Raw genomic sequence first — 21,616 nt, 5'->3', positions numbered from 1 at the left:
CTATTCCCCTGGTTGGGTGGCCATTATCTGCTTCCCCCAACTCTTACAGCTGTAAATAAACCTAAACAACTGCACCGCTGAAGCCCAGACTTGGAAAATAGGGTTGTTTCCCTCATACCAGTGTGTGTTCAGGTTAACCCCACCCCCACTGCCCTTCAGCTAAGCGGCCTTTCAAAGCTAGACGTGGTTCTGAGTAGGCCAAGTTATTTTATTTTTCCTTTAGAAAAGTCTTTAAAAAAACATATAAAAATGACTCTTGAAACCAGAGACGAGGAAGCGTGTGCTCACGACGCCGACATCTGTGCTGTGGCAGTCCTGACGTTGTCCTCCTAATTGGCAGTTCTCTTACAGTCAGGCTCAGTTTTGTCACAGCTATGGAAAAATCAGCTCCATTGTTCCAAAAGAACAACAGACAATTGATAATGAACTCAGCGAGAACAGGGGAGCAGGCTCAGAGAGCATCCTTTTCTGCCAGTAAGAAGGCCCTTGCCATCTCAGTAGCTCAAGTCTGCTCCTCCAGCTCAAAAAGCAAAACGGAAAAAGCTTGAGGATTAGGGAAACTGCTGGTCCACTCCAATGTGGTCCCTCCACTGGCCCCCTGAGTCCCTCCTCCAAGAGTGGCCAGCATTTCCAAAGGAAGAGTCATTAATACATTCCCTCTGTCTCCACAGCTGCTTTCACCCCGCCTAGCATGTGAGCACACCCACTTTGCCTGTCTTGGATCTGTTTTTTTTTTTTGGGGGGGGGGTTGAGTTTTTACTTACTTTTTTATTTTTAGACCACTCAGAATCTACCAAGTCCAGACCTAAAGCATCCACTGTTCAATGGGCGTGTAGGTTTCCTGGAATGTAGCATAGTGGTCAATATCCAAACATCCAAAATAAGAATGACTCCAGCTCATCTCAAAAACGTTAAGGCACAGAAAGAAGACACCAGCCCAGACGCTCACAAGGCTACCTAGCACAGGACAGGAAGGCTTGCATACAGCAGACATCCAAGAGACTTTTCCCAAATCTGTCTCCTGCATCTGTGCCTCTAGATTCCACATGTGGGAGCCCTCAACTCTAACACAGGAATTGAATTCCATTCTGGGCACAAGGGCCAGAGACGTGGCGAAGGTCTTGGGCCATGGCAAAGTGCCCGCACTTCACAGCATCCTTCACAGAAGCCATTTCCTGCAGGGAGTTTGCTGGTCCCCTGCCAACCCGCAGTTCTCAGAAGGGTGGAAGGGCAGAGGGAAGAATTTCTCCAGCTGGCTCGTCTTCAACACAGGGAGGAGAGAGGAAGGGAGCCCAGAGTCGAAAACTCAACACGCTAGGAGAAGGAGTGGCAGGAAAGGAAGAGGCTCACTGGAGGCCCATGAGCCACTTGGCCAAGATCAGAGCAGACCGAGGCAAACCTTTGAGTCAATTCTAGTCTTTGAGTTCACCTAGTGACATACTTATAAGCAGATGTGGTGTTAGCTGCTGAAGCTATGCAGATACATTCTTTCTGCAACTTACCCAAACTCTCTATGTCTGCATCTCTTCTGTAATTCCACTCTCCTTCTCCCAAATGACCAATGCTTGCTGTTTTTCATCTAGAACTTCTGGAAGCATCCATTTCGCACCATTACATTTCGCACCATTACATTCAGATAAGGAAGCAATCGGTATCACCGGACTCACCATTCTCCACTGTGCCTTCCTCTCCACCCAATACTATCTTCTAGAGCTCAGCCTCTGCACAAAAAGACCCACCTCATTCTCTGCAACTGCCACTTATTATTCTGCAACATGGATGTGGCGTATTTACTCATCCTTCCATCAAAGTTTCCTTTGTTTTTCCCATTTCCAACAGTTCTGGTATGAATCTGTGTTCAGGGCTACATTTCTAGAAGCACATCTACATTTCAGGTAATATGGTTCTAGAAGTACAGTTAGAGGCTTAAAGGAGACATGTCATTTTCATAGATAACTAAAATACCTGTGAAAGTGCCTTCCATCTCTACCCACACCAGATTCTATTATCCTTTTCTTTTTTGCCTAAGCCCAGCCTCCACCCTGTCACTGTCCCTACCACATATGGGAGGTTTAGGGGAAAAAAAACCCACTGCTGTAATTTACATTTCCCTGATTACCTGCCAGTTGAGTCTTTTGTCTTATGTTGATTGCCCATGTGAGTTTTTTCTCCTGTGTGTCACCAGTTCATCCACTTTTGCCCATTTGCTTTCTTTTCCTTGTTAATTGCCCATCTGAGTTTTTTTTCCTGTGAGTCACCAGTTCATCCACTTTTGCCCATTTGCTTTCTTTTCCTTGTTAATTGCCCATCTGAGCTTTTTTTCCTGTGAGTCACCATTTCATCCACTTTTGCCCATTTGCTTTCTTTTCCTTGTTAATTTATGGATTTTATCTATCCTAACTATTAATTCATTGTCTGTTCAATTTGTTTTATACATTTCTTTCAATCTGTTAAAAATTTGTAGGAAAAATTATTTTCCTGCAAATAAGGTGGTATCCCCTGAAAAGCAGAGGGGTTTCCAAACTTTCATCTCAGCAACAGAATCCTTTCTCCAATCCAGGGTTGCCCCCAAGAACAGAAAGACCACAGCAGAACTGTTCTGGGTGAGTCTCTAAAGTCCACTGACACTCCCAACAGACTCCAAGGAGCTTCTCGAAACTTCCAAGGAGAGTTTTAAACCACAGATTTGGTCTAATCTCCTATAACAAAAGAAATCCAGGCTAAAAGCTGCTAGAAAGTGGGCTCAAGCCTCCTTCCAGAAATAGAACCAGAACTTAGGTCTCTTGTGTTCACGAACCCAGCAGTCTTTACGTTCTAGAGGGCAGGCTACTTGCAATTTGATCTGACAACACTTAGCTACAACATCTGACATGTGGACTTTCACCCCTTCAAGTAACCGAGACAATTTTACTCAAAAACCCATTTAAAAGAACACTGATCACTGCTTTCTAGATGTGTATTTCTGTCTCTCCCTCGCTAAACACAAGCAGGAGTCCTTACCTGTCCCCTTTCTTGTATCTCTAAGATCCACAACTGGTCATATCAAATTAGAGTCACAGTATAATATTCACCTCTAAAGCCTTTCACTACATCTGAAAACAGGCAGGAAATGATTCAATTTTCTTAAAAAATCTCAGCAGCACCTGTCAGTCTAACTTCTGCTAGAACAGCTTTCGGTGAGCACTATCAGGATCTGGATAATCGAAATGGAATTATTTCAGCAGACATGACCACTCCCCTCCTTCCCTTTTACGGAATTCCTCGGGTTTCTGTTTGTCAGGCCTGTGTTTTCAGGATGCTAGAGTTGAAGGTCCCTTTGCACAAACCTCAGCAGAGATGGGGGCAGCCTGAGTCAGCTGTGCTGCATCCCGGGGTCTCTGATCTCCCCAGCTGCAGTTCTAATGACAAACTCTGGGGTCTGTAAAGGGCAACCCTCATGGGATCCGAGTTCAGGTCAACAACCTCTGCAAAGCTGACAGGAGAACAGGCCCCACACCTTACTGCTCGGGCTTTTTGTCAATGCCTGTGTGTTGCTTAACATCAAGCCACACTCATGGAATCCAGCTCCTGGAGTTTAGTTTGTTCTGTCAGTGAAGATGGGCTGTCAACTTTTAGGATGGGCTTTTGCATGCTCAGAAGGAGGGAAAGTGTCAGCCTAAACATTATTAAGTATGAGGAAATGGGGTGAGCTGAGCCAGCATTATTAAAAATACATTCCTGAGCGAATAACCCTAATTTACAGAGTAAATCAAATCCAATCAGAATGGCAAATATTAGACTTGGATCTTAGAGAATTTCCAGATAACAGGGGGAAAATGGATAGAGACTTCAGTTCAATGCCAGCCTTTTGATTAAAGACTCCATCCCCAACGCAAGGCCAGAAACCATTTTCTATCTCTGTGTCTAGCACATAAAAGTGCTTGTTTACTCAACTCAGTGGCAGGGACAGTCATAGCTTCCACCTGCTTCATGGGCAATCACAAGAGTGTGTTCTGCCCCAGGCCCACCCCTTCAGGAGCAAGAGCCATTTCATACATTAATTTCCAGTTGTGGGACAATGAGGGTCCCACAGCCGACCAAAACAGGGTCCTGCAGCTGTGATTCTGATCTCTGCAAATGACGGCACTGGCTAAAAACCACTGAGAACGAGCAAAAGACAGCAGTCTGTTCATAGAATTTTGAACATGCTGGCTTCCTATTCATTTCACAGAGACTGTTACTCCAGCCGTAATGAAATGCACTGCAGAATGCCGAGACACACACAGCTCACGTGCTGTGGAATCTGGACACACCCTAAAAGACAGAAATAAGAGGAAAATGTGTGCCTTCCAATTAGTCAGCAGGAAAAACACTCACAGATGTTAGACTAGCATAAACAAAACGCCCATCTCGTTCTGGTCTTTTGAAGTCAGGTGCTTCTGGAGAAACTGAGACCTCAGAAGCCCACACAGACCAGTCAGACCTGGGACCGCATCCCACCAGGTCAGCCTGGCTCCTGAAGACAGACTTGCCTCTCAGAGAAAAAGCGATTTTCTTTATTTAACAAAGGTCCTGAGGATAAAGAATCATACTAACTAAAAAAAAAACATTTTAAAATCTGTTTTGTAAAGAAAAAATAAATCTCCAATCCCTTACTGATTCCTTGCATCGTCAGAAGAACAGGGGAGGCAGGCAGAGTAGCTGGATCAGAGCCATGAAACAGCAACAAATGAACAAACCAAGTCAACCTCTTTTCAATAATTTTGAGACCCTGATGCCCGATGCTCTCACTTCCTGCCATGACGAGAAGGCCTTCAAGTAGGGGGTACTCAACCCCACTCATTGTTTTTAAAAAAAAAAAAAGAAAAGAAAAAGCATGGGACAATTTGCTGGAAGGAAATTTCTATTCTTCACCACACCGAGAGCTACAGCGACAGTCAAACCGCGATCCGCCTCAGCCAAGGGCCCCTCTTACCCAAACTCTGTCACTTTGACAACAACACTGAGTCATATCTAGTCAGCCCCAGGCAGCCAACATGAGGTTACCATAGCAGATACTTAAACACACTCCCAGCCATTTTCTACCAATTTCAAAATAAACTGAGGTCGCTCGACCTTGAGAGTCCCAGAACTCTCCCGGCAAGCTTCTCTCAAGGTGATCTGTATTGCCGTGCAGAGAAAGAAGAGAAGAAAACCACTAATGCAAAATTCTAGGAAGCCAGCATGGTTACTGGGACTGTTCATGGTTGGAACCAAGAAAAAAAGACACCGAGGAGTGAGAGACAGAAAGCAGCTCCCCACACAGGGACCCTCAGTCCAGAGGGAGCTGGGGCATTGTGGACCTATGGAGCTTATAAATCACAGTCATAGTGCTTCCCTCCCTCCCCCTAAAACAAAATGCAAGCCATTTCAAATGTCTGGTCTCTAATTTTTTCCTCAGCTGGATAACAGGGTGAGTCCACGTTCATATCCTTATTAACAAAACAGTCTTTCAGCAAAGTCTGTAAAAAAAAATCTGTGAAACAACTTTTCCTTTGTGATGCTGAGCATGATCCTACCAGATATGACATGATTACAGTGAACACAACATTTTAAAAGAAGTTATGAAAGAGCAAAGGTCAACCTTTTGGTAATGCGCTAACATAATTAAACTATTAATAATACCAGGCTACATCTCAGAAAGATTCTAAAGGGTCTAAATTTAAAAAGGCAGTAAGGACAGCTATCTAACAATAGCTCACAATCCTTGAAATCATCAACTCATGGAATCCTCATAATCCCCCATGAATAGCTAGATACCACCCCCACTTTAAGGAAGCCTAAGGCACAGAGGATAGTGTCCTAGTGTGGCAATGTGCTGACATAGGAATCTGAAAAGCTGCATGTACATTCACTTCTTCTAAGACTTGAATTAGAGGCTGTATCTGGCGGCACCCCACAGGTGCACAGCCCCTGCTCATGGTCCTGCCCTCCAGCTCATGGCCTTCTCCAGGCTGAAAGCCTCCTGCACATCACTGTCAAGGGGATGTGTGCTCTGCAGGCCACGGTGTGACTGTCAAGTTTATAATTCAAAGCAAGAGTGAGGACCCACTGTCAGCTTTTTGCATCTAATTATCCAGACCAACCTCAAAACAATTAAAAGTTATTAGAAGATGCTTACGATAACTGGAAACAAAAGTCTAAAGTAAAAGAGCAGGAGTTTTTAGGTCAGCAGTAACCAAATAGAAACTAGCATCCTAAGAAAAACTTGACATTCGCTGTAACTCAAACTATAAAGTAGGCGGGCATAAAAAGTGACTTTGGTAATACTGAGATGAGTAAGATAAGCCTCGTAGATGGAGAGGTAAAGCCATTTAGAGATGCCTGCTTTTCCTAGTGACTAACTTGAGTGACTTTCCAAAGACGATCTCAATGGGAATTTTTAGGAAACTTGGAAAACATTTTAATATTTATAGAGGAGAGTATGGGTTTGAGAATAAGACCATTCTGTAACAGAAGAGCGAGGAAGATGGACACACGTTATCAGAGAATAAACATATTAGAAAATGAAAGCAATTAAAACGAGGGATAGTGAGTGATGTTAGCACAAGTTATCAGAATGGAACAGAGAGCCCTAAAGTGACCAGCATATTTTTAGGGACGACATGGCTTATGTGTGTGAGGACCTGCTGGCCACTGCTCGAGACTCGTGATTCATTTGTAAGTTCTTAATCCATCTTAACGTTGGGAAGTAGAAATCTCTAGTTGTATTATTTTTCCACGAGAGACACCCAAGACACCTAAATGTAAAAAATTACTGGGAGAAAAATATAGGGGAGGTAGAGAATTTTCTTAACATAGAATAAGTTAAAATGAATGATTCCATTCACAGGGCTAGGTCTCAAAACAAAAAAAGAAATGTGGGGTACAAAATGCAAGATGCAATAGGGTACCATTATATCAGCTAAAATTGTTTTGAAATAAATGTTTACCTATAAATACAATGCATTAAAACATGAAAAACGACTTGGAGGGACGTGGTGTACGGGAGGGGCTAAAGGCAACTTCATGACTACGTTTTTATTTAAACAAAGCCTTAACAGTAAATATGGCAAAATATTGGTGCATATTAAGTTCAACAGATTATTTTTGCATTTTCTATTCACGTTTTTAAAGAAAATTCTCAAAGTTCAAATATTAAATGTAGCGTTTCTTCATTAACAACCTTATCAATGACCACAAACTCCTATTCTTACTTCATATACAGAATATAGCAGGGTGGATGAGCAATTGCTGCTATCAGTCCCAGATGAAGTGGTTAATTGTACGTGTCAACTTGGCTGAGTCACGGTGCCTGGATGTTTGGTGAAACACCGGATCTAGTTGCGTGGAGGTAGATTTTTAGAAACCTGCTGAAGTTTCCAGGCAGCTCAGTCATGGGATCCGACTGGGGTCTATACCATCTGCTTGCCCCTGCATTTCCTGCCTCGTGGCATCCCGCAGATTTCAGACTTGCCAGCCACCATGATAGTGTGGGCCGAGTCCCTAAAGTATGGTGGAGGCTGACAGTGTGTACAGTATGGTGACATACACTTATGTGATTCCTTAACTCTAAGTCTTACAGTGTCTTAAACCAAGGTTACCTTAATTAAGAAATGAATTAGGGGCCCTCCCTGGTGGCGTAGCAGGTTAAAGCACAGCACTAAGAAGCTAAAGCCACTTCAGCATGAGTTTGATCCCCACCTGGGACCTGACCACATGACGCGGCAACTTCATGACTCTCCTGACCCGCCTGCTGCTCCCCTCAGCAGTGGACTTCGTCGGTCTGCCTGTTCTGTTCCCCCCTCTATCTCTGAAAATCTGCTCACTGTCCCCTGCACCTCTGGCCTTTACCCCAGTTCTGTATGCATAAATAAATAAATCTTTAAACAGATAAAAATTAGGAGACCAACACGAAGTTTAAAAATAATCATTAAAAAAAAAAAAAAGAAACCTTTCTCTTCTCTCTCCTCTCCATTTGGTTTCTCTGAAAACTCCTAATACCAACATAACTTCGAGGAGCAGCCCTGGCTTCTCATCATGGCCCACGATTTTTGTAACATTTAAAAGGGGAGAAAAGTGGGCTCTGGAGGAAACAATGGTAGGTGAGTTAAAGCTGACATGTCAGGATTAAACACCTCCTGTGTGTATTTTCTAGGAAAATAAATCTCGTGGGAAATAAAGTGCTTCAGTAAGGTGGTTCTTGTTGAAGACGTGTGTTTTCATGTGGAAATTTTCCTGTTGGCCTGTGATTCCTTGTTGGCCAGCGCTTTCTGGGGAGGACACATGTCTGTACTCCCCCGTGGAGGATGAAGGAGGAGTGAGGTCTGTCCTTCCTGTGCCTGCGATTTTTTTCTGAGGGAAATTCTTCTTGTTTGCTTCACCAAAACCACAAGTTGACAGGCTGCCTGAGATTGATTCCACTCCACACACTACTTCTTCTAGAAGGTGCTTCACTATTCCTGCTGAAGCATGGCATTGAAGGCTGAGGCTTTGCACACAGCCACACTCACTGAACCTGCACAGCACACCTCAAAACACCAGATGTCCGGAAGGAGACAACCCCAAAAGTTGTCAAAGTAAGTTGTTTCTTTTAAAGAAAATACATGTGCAGTATTTTAGTATCCCACATTTCTGTTCATTTTTATTTTGCCAACCAAGAAAATTCAAGTAGGAATATTCAAATAAGAAAGAAGAATGGAATTATTGAAGCAATGATTCAAGGTTACTGAAACAAGCACAAAAGTAATTTCTGACATCAGTTTGCATTTTCTATGCAACCAGAGGTGAACTAAGGAAATCTCAACTGGGTCAGAGACCCCCTGTATCAGTGCTGCCTACTACCCCAGAAAGAAGACTGCTGAATAAATGCACAGTGTGGTCAAATAAATGTAAATTATCTGTGTCACTAACTATAAGAGTTCCATTTAAGATAATAAAAATGTAACATTTAAGATACTCACCTTAATTTATTTAAGATGTTAACATAGCAACACACGTGTACATGCAAAAATCTAATCGTGATGTGGGTTAACATTAATTTAAAAATATTTTTCAGGGGCTCTCCTGGTGGAAAACGGGTTAAAGCACCACATTATGAAGCTCTCCGAAGCCACTGCAGTACGAGTTCCATTCCCCCAGCCAGGGAGCTGACCCACATGGCACGGCAGACCTCTCCTGACCCGTCCACTCCAACCCTCGGCAGTGTACTTCATCCCTCTGCCTGTTCTCCTCACTCTGTCTCTGGTGAATCCTCTCACACACCACACCTATGGCCTGTACCCCAGTTCTGTAAGCATAAATAAATAAATCTTTTAAAAACACAACAAAAAAATATTTTTCATCTCCTTCCACCTCAGAGTTCTCACACTTTAGGAAAATATTTATTCCAAACTTCAGTGCGTTGGCATTTTTACACCCTTTCCTGTGACTGGGGTTACATTTTGAGCTTTCCAGAACAAATCCTCTTTACTTCCATCCTAATTCTTTGGGTAAGGTTCTTAACTCGCTCCATTTTTAAATAGTCTTTAAAAGTCTTGTTTACAAAGACATTCAACACTTGTTACTGTGAGGTCAGACGCCCAGAAATATTACTAGATTTTTTTTTTTTAATTTTTTTTTAACATGATTTCCTCAGTTGACCTTTCAAGTGCCCCAAACCAGTCCTGACTAAGGTCACTTCAGGCTAATGTGTGTTCCCTAAATAATGCTTCAATATCCAAAGTAAAGTAACTGGGATCCTTCCTCAGCATGAGAGAACTTGTAGAGACTTCAGTAGGAGGCAACTCTCTCATTTTGGTAACTTTTTTGGGAGACAACAAAACCCTACCTTACATTTGGGCAAATGAAGTAAATGGTATAACTGCATTTCCAATGTTCCTTCTCCTCTGGCCTTTTTCCTCAAGGCAGCTGTGTCATCATGGAACAGAATCCTAAGTGGGTTTTCCCAGGCGAGAGTCAGGAGTCTCCTGCTGATCCAAGATGTTGGGTCTAGAAGACTCAGAAACAGAACAGATGGCTGGTGCCTCACACAGCTGCCAGGGCCTCCAACTCTGTCTTGTCTTTCTTCTTGTTTTCAACAATTTGTGCAGTTGTGATGTGAGTCTTTTCAGGATGGCAAGAGTCTATCTGCCGGGCCGAGGCCTGGGCAAGTTGTGTGACTCCTCCCAGCCCCTGTCACCACTTCACCACTTCCTGCAGGGGGTGAAGGCCACCTTGGCTGGCCCAGCAAGACTCTGAGCTCAGTACACTGCTCCAAGGCACAGCCAACAGCTAAGCAAGTCAGAGGGGGCGACAGAGAGATTTTCTAGAACATTCCAAATGCCTGAGGAAAGAGTTGGCCTGCCTATTCACCATTTCGGTGGCTGAGGTGGGTTGGAACAATGGAGAATGCTCCAAGCTGGGGGAAGTGTTCATCGCAGTCGTTAAATTTCAATTCAAGGGGGAAAGGAAGGAAAAAAGGGGATGATAAAGATGATGAATATACATACTCTATATTGTGATTTACCAAAAACACTGATGTGTCTCCAACCACTGTTCCTGGCACCCTTGTAATTCTGCAGTAAGAGCCTTAAGGCCCCCTTCCTTACAGTGTTTAGCTTTGGTCCATGTCCCTGCAATAGCTCCAGGATATAGGTGAAAGGAATGTCTCTTGTTATTCATTAACGACCCCCTTAAAGCCAACCCCCTGTTAGTTTACTGTGTTACTCTTTCCTGTGTTAAGGAGATGACTTGGCAAATCCCTGAGGAGAGGCCAGAGGCCTCAGGCACAGTGAATTCAAATTTCAGCGCCCCCCACCCCACCAGTTGCGGGGAAGTGGGGAGAGGCTGGAGAATGACCTCCATCATCAGTGGCCAATGATTTCAAGGTAATGAAGCCTCCACAAATGGCCTGAAGACAGGTTTGGAGGGCCTGGGGGTGCAGTGCTGAAGCTCTGTATGCCCTCTCTTCCCATCCCTTGCCCTATCCTCTCCCACCTGGCAATTTCTGAGCTGGATCCTTATGTAATAAATTGGTGATCTGGTAAGTGAGCCACATTCCTGACTTCCCTGAGCTGCTCTAGCAAATTCACCAAACCCAAGGCAGATCCTGGGAGCCTCCTATCCAGAGCCAGACATCAGAGGCAAGGTGACGACCTGCACTTCCAACTGGCCTCTGAAGTCTGTGTGGACGGGACAGTGTTAGGGGACTGGGCGCTGCACCTTTGGGTCTAACCCCTCCAGCTTGGAACTGGGGTTGGAGAACACCCAGCTGCATCCCAGGCGAGCTTGATATGAAGCCCCCTCCCCCCAGCGCATATATTTGAGACCAGAGTGTCAAAAAGCAAAGTTGTACTTCTTTGCAACAGAGTCGGTAAAGCGTGTCTGGCTCTGGCTGGCTTCAGAAAGCTGCCTCGAGCTCGAGGACAGTGGGCGACTGGGCTCCCACCAGAGGTGCTGCGAGGGTCACGGCCCCCACTAACACACACCAGCACCGGCGGAAGTCTGACTGTTACAACACGAAAGATGGAGATTTGCCTCATGCTCCTTGGGGTTCTTCCTCCACTGAGAAACCTGACCTTTAACCTGGGCCTCTCCTACGACAGAGCAGACAGCTCAGAGTTAACAGCTGACAAAGCACATCCATGAGGGAAGATGCAGCAAACCCAGAGCGCCAGGGTTTTCACTTCATTTGTTAGCTTGGTGTACCCATGAGCCCTTGGTGAGACACCTCTCTCTAGCCTCAGGATTGAGAGGGCACAGTGCATCTCACCCCCCCCCCCCCACTTCACAGCTGAAAAAACCACAGCGGGGAAACTAGTTAGCCCTCCCCGGGCGTATTTAGCAAGAACAGAGCCAGCCAAGTTTGAAGAGACCCATCTCGCCCGCCCACGTGAGGCAGACCTGACACCATGCTCTGCTAGTCGTTCCGGGTATGTAACAGCCATTTGGAACCTCAGTTTCCAGCCCTGGGAAATGGCATACCACTGAGCTGTCTGGTGGGGGATTCTTCAGTCAAAGCCTTCAGTGCAACGTCTGACAAGTAGCAGGCACTCAGTAAAAGCCCTCTCCCCTTCGTCTTCCTGAACCCCAGGATCACAATTGTGGCGTCACAACTTATCAGCCCTTGGCTGACTTCCCCATCTAAGGAATGCAACATATGGAGGAAGGAACGCTAATTACTGACCTTTGTTTCTCACTCACAGACCTACCTTCTCACTGTTCAGCAAGAAGCTGCAGTTTCTTGTCCACCTTAAATCAGCTTGAAGCTGTGAATTTAGTGGAGCCAAATGCTGTTGATTTTGATTATATAGGAATTATATTATATTCTGCTCCTTCTGCTGAGTGGACTCATAAGAGTCGCCACCACAGGAGGAACAGATTTCCAAGTGGCAACAAGCCCCCCTGCGCTCCCCGAAGATTGTTGCCCCCCCCCACCCCCAGGGAAGACTCTGCAAGCAGCCCTAGTTTACCTCGAAGACCATTGCTTCCGCAGATGAGGCCTGAGGCTCTAGCTGCAATAACCAGAGAATTTATAACTCACCCAACCCAACCCCAGCACCTCATACACCCACATAAAATGTGGCTCTCAAGTTTAAAGGTGGTAAAGGGAGTTGTCCGAGAGGGGCTGTGGCTGCTCCAAATATTCTCCAGTTGTCTACACATGGGGCTGATGTTGGAGCCGGGGTTAGAACCCACCGTCTGCATCCTATTAGGCCCTTTTATGAGCTCAGAGCAAGACTGCCTGGTTTGCATTTGCAATGCAGAGGGAAGCAATAAGGGGAAGCAGAAAGGCTTCCTGAAGGAACCAGTGGCACCAGAAGGCACCGGCAGGAGGACTGGGCAATGTGACAGGGGAGGGGCAGGGTACAAGCCCGTGGTGAGCATCAGGGCACCAAGCTCTGGCATCACCCCTACTACCCACCACCTGTGACAGAGAGCAGAAAAGAACACTGAACCTCTCAGCCGGAGCTTCACCTTCAAATAAAGACACTGGATTGGACACACACTGAGATTCTTCCAGCCTGGAAATTATATCAGTTCTCTATGAATCTTGTTGAACTCTGATTCATAACATTAACATCAGTACCTAGCAGAGGCGTCACCTATAGCTGGCCCTTGATAATTCTTCTCCATAAATGAAGGAGCCAAAGTAAATAAGCTCACAAATAAAGGCTCTGGGAAAAAATGATAGTCACAGATACATTAGACCCACAAATGCACCACAGACGTCCATGCATTTCCATATGTATTTATGGTTTCACTTGAAGAGGAGCCAATGGTCGAGACCTTTGTATGTAAAACACAGTGCTAGATGTTGGAGGCAGAAGGCAGAGTAATGCATACCCCTTTTCTACTAGCAAAAACAGGTCACAGGAATGACAGCTCTCGGACAGGACAGGGCAAAATTCAGATGCAGTGAACGTAGCTGGCATTTTTAAGTCTGACGGGACAATTCTGATTTTCCATGAGAAACAGTGCAGCAGCGTCTGATAGTGTCCCAGCAGGGAACAGAAGACACACTCAAATGGGTTGAACCGGAGAGCGTTTTCAGGCAGAGGCCATTTCTGGAGGTGCAGGCTGCCCATGGCCAGGGTGAAGCACCCAGGAGCGAGCACCAGCTGGGAGATTATGAACACCCACCTCTAGTTCTACAGGGCCGCAGAACAAGCAGAGCGAGCTGGAGGGAAGACAGTGAGCTGCCCTGTAAGCTGGGGAGGGTTCGCCATTGTCAGAACCACAGCAAGGCTGATGGGATCAAGGCAGATAAATACCAACACTCTCCTGCTGTGCCTCCCACTGATTGAACCCAACCAGAGACAGGACACGGGGTCATATGTCATTCACTCACAGACGCCTCTTGGCGCAGAGCAAGGCAAAAAATGAATTGGACGAGTAAGGAGCAGAGAGAAGAAGCACACACTCCTATAAATTGTGCACACACACATTTGCAATGTGTGTCCATTATATCTTTGAATTCTCCCAAAAAATCATTTGTTCCATAAAAGGACTTTACTCTAGGACAATCGAGATGTAAGAATCAAGGTCTTCTAGCATATCTCAGATACAATTTATCAAAGCAAAAGCTTCTTTAAAGGCAAAGAACCTCCACAGATGTTTATATTGTTTGCAGTGTTTATTTATATGGGAGGGAGCAAGTGAAACTGTTCAGAAGGAAACGTGCTACCCAGACCAGACTGTCTCCTAACAGTTTAATGCTTGATCCCCACAAGCCCCCAATTTCCAAAGATAAAACAAACTCTAAAGTTTGCATATAAAAACACTTTTCCATTTATATTTTCTACTGGTCTGCAATTAAAACAAGAATCCCAGGGGTCAGCCAAAAGTCTTAAATAACAAATGAAAAAGAGTGGGATATATTATCTCTGGATTCAAAAGTGCAAAACGACATGTTATGAGAAACCACCTGGAAACGGCACTTGGCAGGCCACTCTTCAGGGATCTGCATTTCAAACAGCAATTCCCTGCCAATGAACGTTTAACCTTTAATAGGGACCCTTGGAGAAAGTTCCAGAAGTATTAAAGACTCTAGAACACCATCTACTTCTGCTAAGAAACTCCTGATGGCAATGTGAATATGGAAATGGAGTGAGGAACTGGATGTCTCCTCAGAGTGGTGCAAGATAGGAGGGGTAATGTGTGAGAGAGGAGGTAGAAGATGTAAAAACTATTTAATGGTTACCTCCCGATTAGGGACCATGTGTCCGTGATTCCTCAGGACAGCCATGCTCTCAGATCTTCTAGCCCATTCGACTTACATGTTCTTATATGTTCAGTCGTGGGGAAACAGTTACACAAATTATAGTCCTTGAACTTTCTGGGGAAGTAAGTATGTTGCCATTAAAATTAATGAGCCTGTAATGACATGAAAAATCCTTGTGTTTAGCCATTCACAATAACATTGAATCACCTAGTGTGGATTACAGATGGTATAAGGGTGTTCAGGCCGTATTGATGAATTACAGAGCATAAAAAACATACATGTTTTATAGCCCAGAATGGGCTCCAGAACCAGACAGCCAACACTGGAATCTTTGCTCCACCACTGAAAAACCAGACAAGCTTGGGCCATTTCCCTGACTAGGGTGTGTCTCGAGTGAGCTCTGTCATAAAACAGGGATAAGTAACAGCATCTTCTCAGTAGGGTGGACGCGAGGATGAGCTAAGCTCTTATGTGTGCAGCTTGTTAAGTGTCTGACAGGTAGTAAGCATTCAATAAATCTCGGCAATATTTCCATACAAATGCCCTGGTCTGGTGTTGGGTTTAGTAAGAGAGAGCGATAAAACTGGGAGAGGATGGTATAGTGCAAAGTGCACTGAAGGCCTAGGATTATGCCGGGAAGGGAGAGACTGGAGGTCTTGCCACTCATTAAAAATATAGAGCGTCACTTTTCCAAAGAGGAAATGCAGATGGCCAACAAGCATATGAAAAAATGTTCAACATCACTTGTAATAAGAGGAATGCAAATTAGAACCACAATGAGATACCACCTCACCCCAGTGAGAATGGCACATCTTAAAACAACCATCCACGGGCCCTCCCTGGTGGCGCAGTGGGTTAAAGCACAGCACTAAGAAGCTGAAACCACTTCCGCATGAGTTCAATTCCCGCCTGCCCTGGAGGTGACCACATGGCGTGGCAGACCTCTCCTGACCCGCCTGCTGCTCCCCTCAGCAGTGTACTTCGTGGATCTGCCTGTTCTGCTCCCCACTGTGTCTCTGGTGAAGTCTCTACGACCCAGCAATCCCACTCCTAGGAATCTACCCAAAAGACACAAAACACTGATTCAAAAAGACACCAGCACCCCCATGTTTATTGCTGCTTTATTTACAACTGGAAAGACATGGAAACAGCCCAAATGCCCAAAAGTGTATGACTGGATTAAAAAGATGTGGTACCTATACACAATGGAATATTACTCAGCAACTAAAAATATAAATAAACACATGCCTTTTGCAGCAACATGGATGGAGCTGGAAAAGATCATGCTTAGTGAGATAAGCCAGAAAGAAAAGGAAAAATACCGCATGGTTTCACTTATAGCAGGAGTATAGCAGACCAGGTGAGAAAACAACAATAATGAACAGCTGTATACCAGAGACATTTTATGAGATGGAGTGGGGAATGGGATCAAAAACAGTGGGGGGATGAAATGCACTGGACTATGGTGATGGCACACAGGTGATCTAGTGATGGGAAGCCCAGAGGGATTACAACTGAGATGGGAAAAAGGCAGAAAATGATGTAAAAATAAACGCTTATATTATTTTTTTAAAAAATAGAGTGTGAAAAAAAAAAGAGTGTGAGTCAGATGAGGGAAAAAAGGAATGGACAGCCTGCTGTCTCCTGCATTCGGTCTTCCCAATAGCCTCGAGCACTTCTAGCTCATCTTCAGGGTGTCCCAGAGTGTAAGATGCACAAAGTCACAGGACGGATAAGGTAGGAGACAACAGCGTGCCTGCAGGTGAACGGGTGGCCTGGACAACACAGGAGTGAAAGCCAGCACTTCAGGCGGGAGGCTGCCTGGTCCTCTGAGCAAAGGTCTTCACCCCCAGAGAAGGGGTGCACCCCCAGGGATCAGCTGAGCAATCTCCCAAGGAAGGAATCCTGTTTTCCCTCTCTCCCTCAGCCTCCCCACTCCTCGTTGTCTCAGTAGTTACTCTTTCCTTGAAGTTGGAGGAGAGAATAAAATTACTTTCAGCTGTCTGGAAAACAGGAGCGTGAAGACTCTTTCCTGGAGTCAAAACCAGGAACGAGGCAGCTCAGAACTGTCTAATTAGGTGAGCCCAAGATTTGCTTTAACTCTTTGGAAAGATAAATGGCCACCTGGATCAGACTGGTAGTAAATGATCCTGGTTCCAAATGGCTTGAACAAGGAAGAAATGAAGCATCTTGCATGACAGAAGCACACAGAAAGGATTTTCCTGATGACTAGGGTCATGCCTGCTGGGTGCAGCCGCAGGTGGGCAGCGAAGAAATCACCTGCAGCTTCAGACAGCACTGGACTGAGGAAGCAAAAGGGCGTCTGTTTGTTCTACCTTTTTTACTTAGTAATGACCAAACCTCCCCTAGATGCTCCACCAGAGATTTCCTTCACACCTCATTGACTAGGTGTGGACCACGGGCTCTTTCCTATGCTTGTCTCAGAGGTGTCATGACTGGGGAGGGCTAGTCATCTCGAAATGGGGTGCCTCAAAATCCCCAGGCCTCTGAGCCACCTAGTGGGGGTGAACAAGGAAATGAAGGCATGCATACTTCAAAGAAGTGATGCAGTTACTCTCAGAATTCTGGTGAGCAAAACAACGCACACTGAGAAGTGCCTTCTGCTTAGGCTGCACACGTTAAGATGCCTATCGGTGGCCCGAGGGGTAAGGAGCGAGCATGCTTAGTGAAAGTAGCCAAGAACCACCTATTCAGGGTCTGGCTGCTTTTCATGATTCCTGCTGAGATGACAGTTTGATGTGTTTTATTTGCATTTTGTTAAAAAACATTTATTTATGCATGCAAAAACTGGGGTACAGGCCAGAGCTGGGGGGAGGAGGTGTTGCAGGGTGGTGGGAAGATTTACCAGACACAGAATGGGGAGAAGAACAGGCAGATGTACTGATACACATTGCTGAGGAGAGCAGCAGACCAGACAGGAGAGGTCTGCTGTGCCATGTGGGTCAGCTCCCTGCAGCGGCTGGGGAGAGCTTGATTGTTCTGACTTTAACCCCTGAGCCACTTGGGAGGTTCCAGGGCAAATTTGGCGGCATCAAGCCAGAACCTTCCTCACCAGTAAACATGATGGACTGAGAGTACAAGAATATTTATAGTTGAGGGGAGAGGTTCGCTAAACTCTCAAAGATAAGGAAAACAGAAGAGACAATGATTACAACAAAACCGTGGACATGGTGAAACCAGAGGTAACTGACAGCAGAGGAGGGAAAGCTGAAAACTTGCACAACAGTGGAAGGAGCTTGCAAGCAGGACACCACTGCCCCAGGGCTCGGGAGAGCCTCTGGCATTGGGCACCAGGCACTGAGCTGACAGGGGAGGCCCCTGGAAGCTGGATGCTGGTGTGTGAAGTGGCCAGATGCCAGCATCACTTCTCTTGGTCCTTGCCCCCAGGGACTCCATCCATTTGCTCTGCTGAGTTAGCGCCACTCTGGGAATTCGGGGACATGCACTAAGAAGAGGGTGCCGCTTTAAAAGCAGGACAGTGTGGGCCTCCCTGGTGGCACAGAGGTTAAGTTTCAGCACTATGAAGCTCTATGTAGCACATGGTCTCCCCGGCCAGGGAGTGACCCACACGGCACAGCAGACCACTCCTGTCCTGCTCCCCTCAGCAGTGTATTTCAGTAGATATGCCTGTTCTTCTCCCCACTCTGTCTCTGGTGAATCCTCTCACCCCTCACCCTACACACCAGTTCTTGTGTGCAGAAATAAAAATAAACAAAAACAGGAAAATGCAATTTAAAAAAGTCTCCATACCAGATGGTTAGACTCCTTCCCACATTACGCCACAGCGCACTAGCTCCTTCCTCTTCACCTGGACAGGCATTGTTCTAGATTGTTCTGACATGCTACTGAGGTCTCGTTGGTAAGAAGGACGTAGCTATTCATGGAATAAACCCCACCCGCACATATGAACCTTCCATTAATTCTCCAGTGATTTGTTCAGATCACCAGGCGTATGATGGCAACTTTAAACGTGCAAGAGAGTTCAAGACAAATCAAATAAAAATCTAAGAAGAAATCAGAGGGAACAGACATTTCAGAGAGCAGTTCTTTGAATGCTTCAAAGAAACAGTCAGTGAGGTCTGCAGAGTCGAAAGGCTTTGCATCTGTGAACAGGTTATAAAATGATGATTAAGAGGCCCTAAAATTAGAAATTTGAGGACTGAAATAAAAATTCAACAAAAGGGTTGGAAAATAAGATGAGAAATACCCCAGGAAGTGAAAATTTTGAAAAAGGAGAGGGAAAATAAGTTAAAAAATATCAGAGATTAAATTACCTTTATAATTTAATAGGTATTTACTCCAGGAAGAAGAGAGAAATTGCTTTTTAATAGTTCCAGAAGAGGCCCTCCCTGGTGGTGCAGCGGGTTAAAGCACTGCACTAAGAAGCTAAAGCCACTTCCGCATGAGTTCGATCCCCGCCTGCCCTGGAGGTGACCACACTCTCCTGACCCATCCGCTGCTCCCCTCAGCAGTGTACTTCGTCGATCTGCCTGCTCTGCTCCCCACTCTGTCTCTGGTGAATCCTCTCACCCTCACCCTCTGCATCTCTGGCGTGTACCCCAGCTCTGTATAAATAAATAAATCTTAAAGAAAAAAAAAGTTCCAGAAGAGTGTTCAGAACTGAAGGACGTTTCCCAATCGAGAATTCCATTCAATGTGAAAAACGTATGAAAGTGAACTCCTATATATTATAATGCAATTTCATTACACTGTAAAGGACAAAGGAGAAAGTAATGAAAACTTTCAGAGCGGGGGGGAAATAATTACATTCAAAGCATCAGGAACTGGATTATCAGACTTCAGGATGGACCAGGAAGAGCTTCCAAATTCTGAGGGAAAAGTTTGTCCAACCTAACATCAATGTCTTATCAAGCACTCAAAGCCGGAGGAGCTCAGAGAAGTCCCCCCTCCCCACCACCACCATGTACTCTTCCTCGGGAACTTCTAGAAGATGGGTTTCAACTGAAAGAGAAGGATGTGGAGTCCAGAATATAGGATGCCACATGTGAAAGAGGCAAAATTAATCTCCAACATGATTGAAGATTCCAGAACAATGGCCTGAAGAATACCAAGTTTAGGGCAAAGCAGAAGCCAGAGGACTCGGTGAGGGCTGTGGGCCAGGTGAACAATACACACTTCCTATTTAGCAAGGGGCCGGTTCAAAGTGCTCGCCTCTAGGGGGTAGGAATTGAAGTCAGTAAGGGTGGGGCAAGTGACTGCTGTTTCCAAAGCTTTGATTTATAAACAAATCAAATGGTAGAAATGTTTAACTTTTTAAATTATGTATATGCATAGTTGTGATAAGGAAGGAAGGGCAGGGAGCTCGGCTTATGCATCAGATTCCAGAATGAGAACCCCAGGGAGGACCAGGAAGTGGTTGTAAGCAGCATCCTGGAGAGCTGCCTTCTAGGAAGGCAGCAGAAACCTGGTGAAGCTTCCAGAAAACAGCAGAGGTGATGAAGGCAGGACTGAGCATGTGGCAGAGCAGATGAGACAAAGGTTCTGTATCCCAGGAAACAGGCCTGTCTGAAGTTCAGGGGTCAGCAAAGAGAAGATGACTCTCAGAGCTCCAAGAGCTTGAAACGTGCCTCAACTCAGTCTCCAGTCGACCTGGGCTTCCCCAGTCATTTTCCTTGGTACATCCTGCTTGTTACTCCTCTTTGGGGTCCACTCTGAGAACTCCTAAGTAGCTGACATGGTCCCTAAAGCCCAGGCTTTCAGGTGAGCCCAAAGCTGTCTCCTAGAGACAAAGGGTTTGACTGGGGGGGGGGGGGGGGGAGAGGTGGAGGTTTCTGTCCCCTCAACTATGTTGATATGTCAGCAAAAAAGGCACAGTGTATCAGAAACAGGGGAGTGGGTGTACAACTGCCAGGATGGGATGTCCCTAGTACGATGTGAATTTACACTTGCAAAATCTGAAAGTAAGATGCTGTATGTGTATTTCAAGTCATTTCGAGTTACAGTTTATGCTATCCTTATGATGCTATCAGTCTCAGCCTGGCCTATTTTTATGAAAAGTGTTTACTGTTTACGTTCGCAGTCTCTTCTCCCAGACATGGTTTCCAGGCTGACAGCTTTAGTTATCACCTCCTCAACCCATCTCAGGAGTCGAAATTGACTTCATGCTGCTCCGAGTATTTATAAACTGCTTACTAGAGAGCAGCAACATGATAGAAAACGTCATTTTCCTTTCAAACATCCTTCACTTTAAAAATATTTGATTGGTGGATACTAAAATTAAAACCTTTTGTGAGTCAGTGGAGGAGAGGAGCTGGGGGGAGTTGTCTAAGCAGCCTGTTTGGAAACTTGGGGCAGAGTTGATCCCCAAGGCCACTCGAGGTTGTGAACATCACAACAGTTGCTGTTGGTAGCAGAGTTTTGCTGTGGCCCAGAATTCATGCCCTGCCAGCCACAGTGAGGAGGGGTGAGCCCCAGAAGCTTTCTGGGTTTCCCCAGCACCCCTTAATCTGGGTGTCTGAAAGCACAGTGCATCTGGAGTGTCTCCCCTCCTCTCCCCCCACCCCAGCGCCTCCTTCCTCCCGGTAATTGACACCCCAGTTCCAAGCCCACGACTCTCCCAAGGAGCAACAGCCTATCTCCAAAAGCCCAAATCCCCCAAGTCAAAAACAACACGCCCCAGAAGAGCTCAGCACTGCGGGCCACGGGGTGGCCACCCAGCTCTCCCAGGCGGGGCTAAAAGGTTCGAGTTCACGGATTCAGTCTCCCTGGGCACCCCAACCCGGATCCGAGCGGGAAGCCTGAAGTTTCCGTCCGTAAGCGGCGGATTCCTACCTCCACTTTCGAAGTCACCTCGAGGGGCTCCGCTCCGATCCCTTCCCGGGAGGCCGGCTCGGGAGCAGCTGCCCCCGGCTCCTCGCCGCGGGGCTGATCACC

The 21,616-nt window shown here is 45.8% G+C and overlaps 1 protein-coding gene across 3 annotated transcripts in view; it reads right to left on the bottom strand.

The window, feature by feature from the left end:
• Positions 1-21,616, bottom strand: part of PDZD2 (PDZ domain containing 2) — a 207,979-nt gene that overhangs the window by 150,887 nt on the left and 35,476 nt on the right. Inside the window, exon 1 of one of the 3 annotated variants that reach the window (XM_012721833.1) lies at positions 21,515-21,585. The exons of the other annotated variants lie outside the window; for them this stretch is intronic. The gene's annotated coding sequence lies outside the window, so the exon portion shown is untranslated. Of the gene's footprint in view, positions 1-21,514; positions 21,586-21,616 lie in introns of those variants that run through there. 3 annotated transcript variants of the gene reach the window in all.

The sequence above is a fragment of the Condylura cristata genome, unplaced genomic scaffold (assembly GCF_000260355.1).
Source record: "Condylura cristata isolate star-nosed mole 26May11 unplaced genomic scaffold, ConCri1.0 scaffold00007, whole genome shotgun sequence".
In the NCBI taxonomy this organism is placed as follows: Eukaryota; Metazoa; Chordata; class Mammalia; order Eulipotyphla; family Talpidae; genus Condylura; species Condylura cristata.
Note: the sequence above shows the minus strand (reverse complement) of the source record. Positions and strands in the feature narration are given on the sequence as shown.